The 8,817-nt window shown below is 31.1% G+C and overlaps 1 long non-coding RNA gene across 1 annotated transcript; it reads right to left on the bottom strand.

Moving 5' to 3' along the window:
• Positions 1-5,325: 5,325 nt before the first annotated feature.
• LOC127121233 (uncharacterized) lies at positions 5,326-5,743 on the bottom strand. Its single transcript, XR_007803357.1, has 2 exons — positions 5,649-5,743; positions 5,326-5,541 (listed from the first exon to the last, which is right to left on the bottom strand). It is a non-coding gene; the product is annotated as an uncharacterized LOC127121233 (long non-coding RNA).
• Positions 5,744-8,817: the final 3,074 nt, after the last annotated feature.

Raw genomic sequence — 8,817 nt, 5'->3', positions numbered from 1 at the left:
AATTCAAATTAAATAATTAGCCTTATTTTATCGGGGTGTTACAACTTGGGCCTTTAATTAGTATAAATAAGGGCCTAAGGATCCATCTTTAGCATCATATTTCACTATATCATTCTAAACAATTGTTGTTCTTGTTCTTAGCTTAAGTTATTATCAGTCTTTTGTAATTTCCAACATTCTTAGTATAATTTTGCCTTTATCTTCATCTTTTAGTTTGTTATTTCTTTTATATTCCCTTTATCTACTTTTGATGCAATGTCCTTTAATTTACTTATTGTTGTTGTCCATTTCACCATTAGTGAGTAGATCCTTAGGGACATGGGGTTATGAGAGTCTATCTCATTACTAACCTATACTAAATTATTCACTTGCAATTACGAGAAGTTTAAAGTTACTTTATCTTAGAACTTGAAATCTAATACATGTCTATGACTGTTGCAAAAGTAAAGTCAAAAGAGATGTCAATCATGTATCGAAAGATAATGATTCGACGTCCAAACTCAATTTGCAAAACAATTAAGTTTGATGCACCACTGACAAGGAGATTTAATCTTAGTTGAGATACAATCAAGATGCATCATCAAGTGACAAGGTGCAACGCTCTTGATTTGATTACTTAGTCATTCCTAAAACACGTTTAGATGTGCATGCCACAAAAGTGGGTGACGCACAAATTTATCTAATTTTATATAAAAATGGATTAAATTTTTTCGTTATGCAAATGTGAATAATCTTAGGGGTAAGACTAAAAGGACAATCATAACTCCTAATTCCTACTTTTTATTATCTCTTGAATCTATTTTTCAATATGCATTAAAACAAACCAATTTCGATCACTTTAGATAAACATAGTTGGAATCAGAGTTCGTAATCACATATCTCTCTTTGGGATCAATACTTGTTACTACTTGACACAACCATGCACTTGTCGCCTAATATTATTTTGTTGGGCATTCCTAAGTACCTGGTCAACATCCTGATCTCTCTACACCATAACGATTTAAAGGCCATTTTAGGCTTGGTTTACCTCGACTACCCTTAGTGGAGGTTGATCGACAGACATTTGGTTCCCAAAAAATCAGCAATTCTACCTATCATATGAGCCAACTGCTGGTAACTCTGGGTTGTATTTTGTATGAGAGGATGAAACACAATACTTATATGTTGTGTTAACATGTTCACCATCCCTTGGTTCCTCTCATCCATTTGTTGCCTCATGGACACTAGAAAATTTGTAGTTAAGATTGGAATTCCTAGGGGAACATATCTAACTCCTCCTTGTGGTTGTGCCATTCGACCATGGTTGGTTATGGCAGATCTTGATGCCAAATATGGATTTAGGGGTGACGCTATCGTTGCAACATTATATGCAAACATCAAATTGTGACTTTGTAAATCCTGCCATCATGGCAGTTTGCATGCCATATGGGTAATTCTTAATATCTAAGGGTAGGGTAAAACTTGGGACATAAGGGGGGTTAGGGTCCCCTACAATAATCAAAGTATTCTTGGGTGTAGTTATGATGTTTGTTATTAATGGTAAAGCAACTACTACTCCTGGTATTGACGTCGAAGTTGCTACTGGAGTTAAGATTTGACATGTGACTCCGACAAGGTTTTATGTCCTTGTTGTACCAACCCTCGAAGTAATTGTTGGTTCAGGGTATGGAGCATCGTTTCGCGCACAAAAAGTATTTTTTGGATTATCCATTTCTACTAAAGTCATACCACTCCTCAGACACATATGACTCAGGACATTGAAAACATTTAATATAGGACAAAGATGTCTAAATAATACAATAATTTCTTGTAAAATAAAAGAAATTATTTTGCATAAAAGGTCCCATTGGACGTGCCAATTTATTCACATGTGATTTTAGCAAACAATCACAAGTTTAAAAGTCTGTGAGATTAACTCAAAAAATCTTGGAAGCAATTTTGTGCAAATACGTGTATAAGCAAGTATGTATATAAAGTGAATGTGAATGTCTGTATGCAGATAGAATAAAGATAAACTTTAACAATGAAAAAACTTGAATTAAATTAAAAAAATATTGCAATAAGTGACATTAGATAAACTTAGTAATTGACAGAAAAAGTAAACTGTTTCAATTAAGGAAACATAAAGACAATACAAAATAAAGGGACGCAAACTCACATGTTACTCACAAACTGTTTCGCGCTTTGACTCGGGTACTCCAGTTCTATAGAGAAAGTATATGAATTTTACAACCTCGATTACAACATATGAGTCTGCTATATATACTAAACTAAAGATAATTGTCTCCAACAACTTATTCCTAGAAAATAGACAGGTCTTCAAGAACATGTAACTTAATCTTATGATGCATTGGCAAATTGTCAGTACTTGAAAATTGCTGAAAACTTTTATCCCACGTTCGTAACTGCTCTTAGCGACTAGTAACTGCCTGATCGTTGAAGGTGATTATTGAAAGCGCTAAGACCCCTCTCAAATATTTGGTTTCTAAAATCTTCTAAGTCTTTGTAGTTTGAACGTCTCGACTTTGATATTGTGTCAAGTGATCAATTAGATTTGTTCATGAGACTCCTCCAAACCATGTATCAAGATATGATCTTGGGATTCTTCCAAACCATGGTTCAAAATGCTAGTCAAAACTTTTTGGTCGATGTATTCATTCATGTAGACTTGCATCCATCAATGTTAACACTTAGTATTTTTCCAATGCAGCATTCAATTGACTTTTCCCAAATGGAAACTCCAGGCTAACAGAACGATTATTAACAATTTTTTAGTTTTGCCACTTTCTTTGTGTGTGTGCTTTGCATTATGGAGTTTTGATTACTTCAGTTATACACCTGTGGTGTTTATGACAACACCCCCGAGTCTTTGTGACCGGGCTTTGATTTCATTGGTTGTACCTCGTACTTATCATTACCTTTCACAATCACAAAGAAAAGAGATATTTCAAAAGGATATTCTTATTTCTTTAAGTGAAAATCGTGATACATTGCGACAATGCAATTCAGTTTTACATAAAATCATTAACATAGTAAAATAGTTAACAAGTGGGCTTGCCACTACTTATTCACCATGCCATTCACAATTTACTTGAATTAGCCAATTTCGCATATTTGGCTGACGTAACCTATTATACCTGTTGGGGAGGGGGGGGGGGGGGGGGGGGGGGGAGGCAGATATTCATGTCCCTTAAATGGCCGCTGAGGGTGTAACACCTTAAAACCCAAATCTTAATTTAAAGGAATAAAACCATCATTTTAGGATGTTACTCAAACATGACATGCATGATTTCCAAATAATTTCAAAACTCACAGCGGGACTTAAGATAAATAACATAAAATTCCATTATCTCTTCAAATGAAGTACTAAATGAAATTAACAAAATTCAAACACTAACTCAAAAATTTAAAGGACTCATTCCTTGATGTTATAAATCAGAGCAATAGTTTCAACTAAACGATGATAAAACAATAAAGAAAATGAAGAGAGCTTCATAGTCCTCTTCCAACTCACAACAACACTTACTCCTCCTGAGTATATGTACCACATTATGCAGAACAACATAAAACAAACAACAAATGAATGAGAATACGCTCAAATATATTAATAGTGTAAAAGAATGCAAGGGATGGGAAATGGGCCAAAACTCTATTTTCTTCTTATTCCAGTTCACTTAACTCAAATCATGAAATACTATTGATTAGAATCTAACTAACTTTTTCCATTCATTTGTATGCTTAATATCAAGCATATATAAAAAAAATTCATCATTTTCACATAACATTTTCATAATCTTCATTGTGATTGTGTGAAAACCAACACCCTATGTTTTTGAAAGTTCAAAACTCTTGCAATAAATTTTTTTCATCTTCAACCTCAGTTTGATTTAAAATCTTGACAATGAGAGATGCGTAATTGATTGAGGGAGACATCATCTTAAAACTAATCCTTCTTGAAGATTTGATTGAGATTTTTAGGTAGTTTGCAAGATTGAGGTTGTTGTTATAGGTGTTGACAAATTCTAGTGAAAAGAAGGGGGTTCTTCTCTCTAAATTCCCTTGGTAGTGACTATGTGGAAGACTATGGATAAGGCGAAGTTTTTCTCAAATCTTTTGACAATTCATCGCTCAAGGAATAAGTAGGATCAAGGGGTGATTGCTACACACGAAGGTTTGAAGCAAATTGATGATATTTGAATATTCAAGAAGCGTTAATCGAGTAAAGATTACGCAGAAGAGTTTGACATTACGTTGTACACAAGTCATGATCCAGATATGAGATTTATTTTTCTCATCATTATTGTAGATTGGTGGTTGTATGAACAATTGCAGATATTTGTCAAATAAAAAGGAACAATGCAGGTTCTAATGGAAAACCATTGAATAATGCACATAGGAAAAGTGAGGACGAACGCCGAAGCACTATAAATATTGGTGTTATCTCTCTCCCTTACTCTTGCATTTAATTTTTGTAGGATTTGCATGCTTAGGTATTTTAATTCTAGCGTAGTTTATCGCTTATTCAATTGGTAATGATTTACTACGTAAGGTTAAATTTTGTTAGAATTTGTGCTTAATCGAACTGAATTGGGGATTAAATTCTAAGAAACAATTGAGGTTAGAATTCATTGATATTAAGTCGTTGTATAAACACACTTCATGGAATATACAATTGAATTAATTGAAACCTTTGTGTATCATCATAAAATCATCTTTGATGTTTGTGAATCAATTTAGTGTTAACGTGATCAAGTTAATTTTTATATTTTTGTTTCAGACATTTCGTGTGCAATTTTAAAAAATCTCTTGATATTCTATTTTTGAAAAACAGTCGAACTTTTTTAATAAGGATATAACTGAGAAATTTTGTAGGGACCAAATAAGTTACATATACTAAGGGATCAACATAAAATAATTGATTAAGTTAAAGGACCGTGAATCTAATTATGTCTTCATTTTAATTATTTTAATAAATAATTTTGCGGTAAAAAAGTTTAAACAAAAATTTAAGGGTTATTAATTTCTTTTAAAGATCTCATTTAAAATTCGCATTTAATTTATATTCATCAAATTTAAGACTGCTATATATTTTTATTTTAAAATGGTAGTTCAATATTATTTAAGAGATTAAAAATAAATATAAATATTTAATTTATTAAAAATTATAAATAATTAAAGTTTAAAAAAAATATTTTATATATTTAATAAACTAAACTTAACATATTTTTTTATTAAAATTTTTTAATACTGAACACTATTTTATATTTTAGTTTTAAAGGCTGGTATTCTAAGACAAAATAGGGTTCAGTATTTTAGACATTGAGATATCTTGAAATTCATTTTATTTATAATTCTCGTTTACACATGACGATTATTTTACAAAATTTTATTACTCAGTTTATAAACTAATTATGTATTTGTTGGAAGCTTATTGAGTGTACACGAGCGTCGAAGGCATACATGATTCTGTAACATCATGTTTGACACAATCTTGGAGAATATTCTCACTCATTCCTCTGGCTTGTGATTCTGTAACCACGTCTATATACATAAACAACATAAATAAAAATAGTATTGTATATAAAATATAAAAGACTTTCAAAGTAAAAATCTTAATTTATTTTTCAAATCATTTATTAATTTTATACCTGATGCAATGATAAAAAAAATACCAACAAAAATACCATTGTTAGAGAATATTTTCTTGCTGTCTTCATCCTTTTCAGGAAATATGTTCTTTTAGAGTTTTTGTTTAGTAACGGTGTTCTTTAGGAGTCTATTTATATAGGCCGTGAGTTCATTTTGAACATTAAATTTTTTTGTTTATTATGATAAGTAATAAATATTTCATTGGTATATAAATATAAAAAGAGAATATATTTGACTACACTTTAAACTTAAAGTATATGCTTTTATATATAATTAAAAGTAAAGTATACTTGACTATATATATATATAAAACTTACTCTACCTCTAATATAAAATACTTTTTTATTGATGTCCAAATAAATGTGATAATTCTATAATTAATATTGTATAAAATATAATTATTAATACTTTTTAAAAAGAAATAGAAAAATAACAATATATTATTAATAAAGTTAACATAAATGATACAACTCTATTATACTTGAATTTTTTTTTAAGATTACTTTAACTCAACCTAAAAAATATAGAAGAACAACAACAACCGATTCTTATTTCGTTAATACGATTGGTTACGTGGATCAATTTTTTTCATAATTTAAAATATTTCAATCTAATCTATTTTCCATACTACAAAATCTACGAGTCTTTTCTTACATGTCCAAAAAATTAAGCATATTTTCGAGCATCTTTTCTATTATAGATGTTTTCCAACACTTTCTCTAATGTTGTCATTTTTAATCTTATCATGTATAATTTTAGCATACATCAAACACAACATCCTTGTCTCTAATACACTTATTTTTCTCGTGTTGATTCTTAACCGCCTAATATTTTGTCACATACAATATTGCAGTTTTACCCTTGTCTGACAAAACTTTCCCTTTAACTTGAACGGTACTTTTGTATCGCATAAAACCTCTGAGGTTCTTTTTATCCACCCAACTCGAATTCAATAGCTTACATCCCATTATGTCTCTCCATCATTTTGTATTACGGATCCAAAATATTTAAACCGTGTGACTTGTGGGATGCAATGATCTCTAACTTTAACCCATAAATTATAAACGATTCTCCTGTTGCTGAACTCAATTCATATACTTTTTCTTACTTCTACTCAAGTCAAGCCATGCATTTCTAAAATTCGTATCCAAGTCTTCAGCCTCTCCTTTCAACTCTTATTGGACTTTGTAAGTAAGACTATATCATATGCAAAAAAAATATGTGTCGGTGCTATATCTTGGATGTGTTCCGTGAGTACATCCAAAATTAAAGTAAAAAGATAGGGGCTTATGGTTGAAACTTGGTGCAATCTTATTGTAATGGGAAAATTGTTCGTCTCTCCACACTATGTATGTACAACATTCGATACCCCTTCATACATATCTTGGATAACTTGAATATATACAATCTTAACTCGTTTCTTCTCCAAGACATTCCAGAAAATCTCTATAGGACCTTACCATATGTCTTTTCCAAGTCAATGAAAATTAAGTGCAAGTCTTGTTGGCTCATTCAATAATACTCCATCACACGTGGACAAATGTGGTAGCCTTAAGCATTGTGCCACATGAGCAAATTTGGTGGTCCCAAGCATTATGACACTTGTCTCCTCCATACACTCCTCATTGGTGTCATCACCGACAACACTGACTCCGGCTCCGAGACCAGATCTGATGGCGTGGGCGTAGAGGGGCTAGTGGAGACTTGTAGGCGACACCAATGGCTCTCTAGCAGGCGGCTCGGGCTACTCGCGGCGTTATGAGACGGTGTCGATGGTCGGCCTTCGGTCGGGATCACTATTGCTCTTATTTTGATTGATGCATGTGTTTGAATTTTGAATTCGAAAAGAAGCAACACTTCGAGAAGTGTTGCAGAATGAAAATAGGCAACACTTGGAAACAATGCAATTTTAAATGGAAATAATGTTAAAATGTGTTGTTTCATCAAGGGTAGCAACCTTGTGAAACAACACATACATGACCTATAAATACTTCATTTCGAATTCAGAAAATCACATCATAAAACTGAATATCCTCTTGACAAATTCCAAACACTCTTTGCTACAAATTGTGTTTTTGTCGGTCTTCCACAAATTCGATATAAGACTGAATTATCGTGAGTATTCTAGTGTTCCAACTCTAAGACATAAAGAGAGTGATTGAAATACTTTTAAGGAAAGTGACTTCATTCACGATTTAATCCTAGATCCATTCAACTTTACCGATTTATCTAACACGTGAAACCAAATATAGAGTTAAAGACAATGTCACATTTGCAAATTGGCCACATTGTAAGAGATCTTTGATCTAATATTCCTTCATGAAGACAACGAAGTAGCAGCAAATGGTGAAGTTAGGGTAATAAGGTATAGGGAGAAGAGAAGACTATTCTTTATGTGTTTAGTAAAGCTTACGCAAAAACTAGGCCAATGATTAAAGGGAGGTTTTCAAAAACACAAATGTTATTGATTCTCATTGTTCCCATTCGTTGACTTCCTTTATTTTTTTGCTCTTATAATATATATATTTTTGTTGTTGTATTGTTTTTGATTCTCGATTTTTATTAATTGTTTTCTAATTCAAGGTTTGTAGATGAACTTTACGATATGTGCTGAAAAGAAAAATCTTCTAAACTCAGAAATCCAAATTTAACCTTATAATTTATTATTATTTCTTATGTTCATTATTCAATTCATTATGTTCATTATTCAATTCATTATTTTTAGTATATTTTAATTTTAAATTTTTTGATGTGACGAAGATGGTGAATATTATTGGAGAATATGAAGAGAAAAGAAGTAAAAAATGTTAAAAAAATATGGTTGCTGGTGTTTAATGAAACCTAAGAAATCCATTTGTCATCAACGTTGAGTCATTGTTAGCAAAATGCTAACTTTTTACACCTAGTTAGCAAAAAAAATTAGTTTTTTTTATACAAAATGTGAAAACAAGTATCAAATTGACTACGAGATATTTTTTTAGAGGCCGAATACGTTACATTTATTTATTAAATAATTGATCAATATGAAATCATAATTTATGTTGGATCAACCTGATTGATACATAGCAGTCAATATTTTAATTCATATACATCAATTCTTAAATTATTATATACTTTATTTTATATTTTATATTCAAGGCTTTATAATATAATACCAAAATAAACATG

Source organism: Lathyrus oleraceus, chromosome 2 (assembly GCF_024323335.1).
Source record: "Lathyrus oleraceus cultivar Zhongwan6 chromosome 2, CAAS_Psat_ZW6_1.0, whole genome shotgun sequence".
In the NCBI taxonomy this organism is placed as follows: domain Eukaryota; kingdom Viridiplantae; phylum Streptophyta; class Magnoliopsida; order Fabales; family Fabaceae; genus Lathyrus; species Lathyrus oleraceus.
The sequence above is the reverse complement of the archived record's forward strand: the minus strand, read 5'-3'. Positions and strand labels throughout refer to the sequence as shown.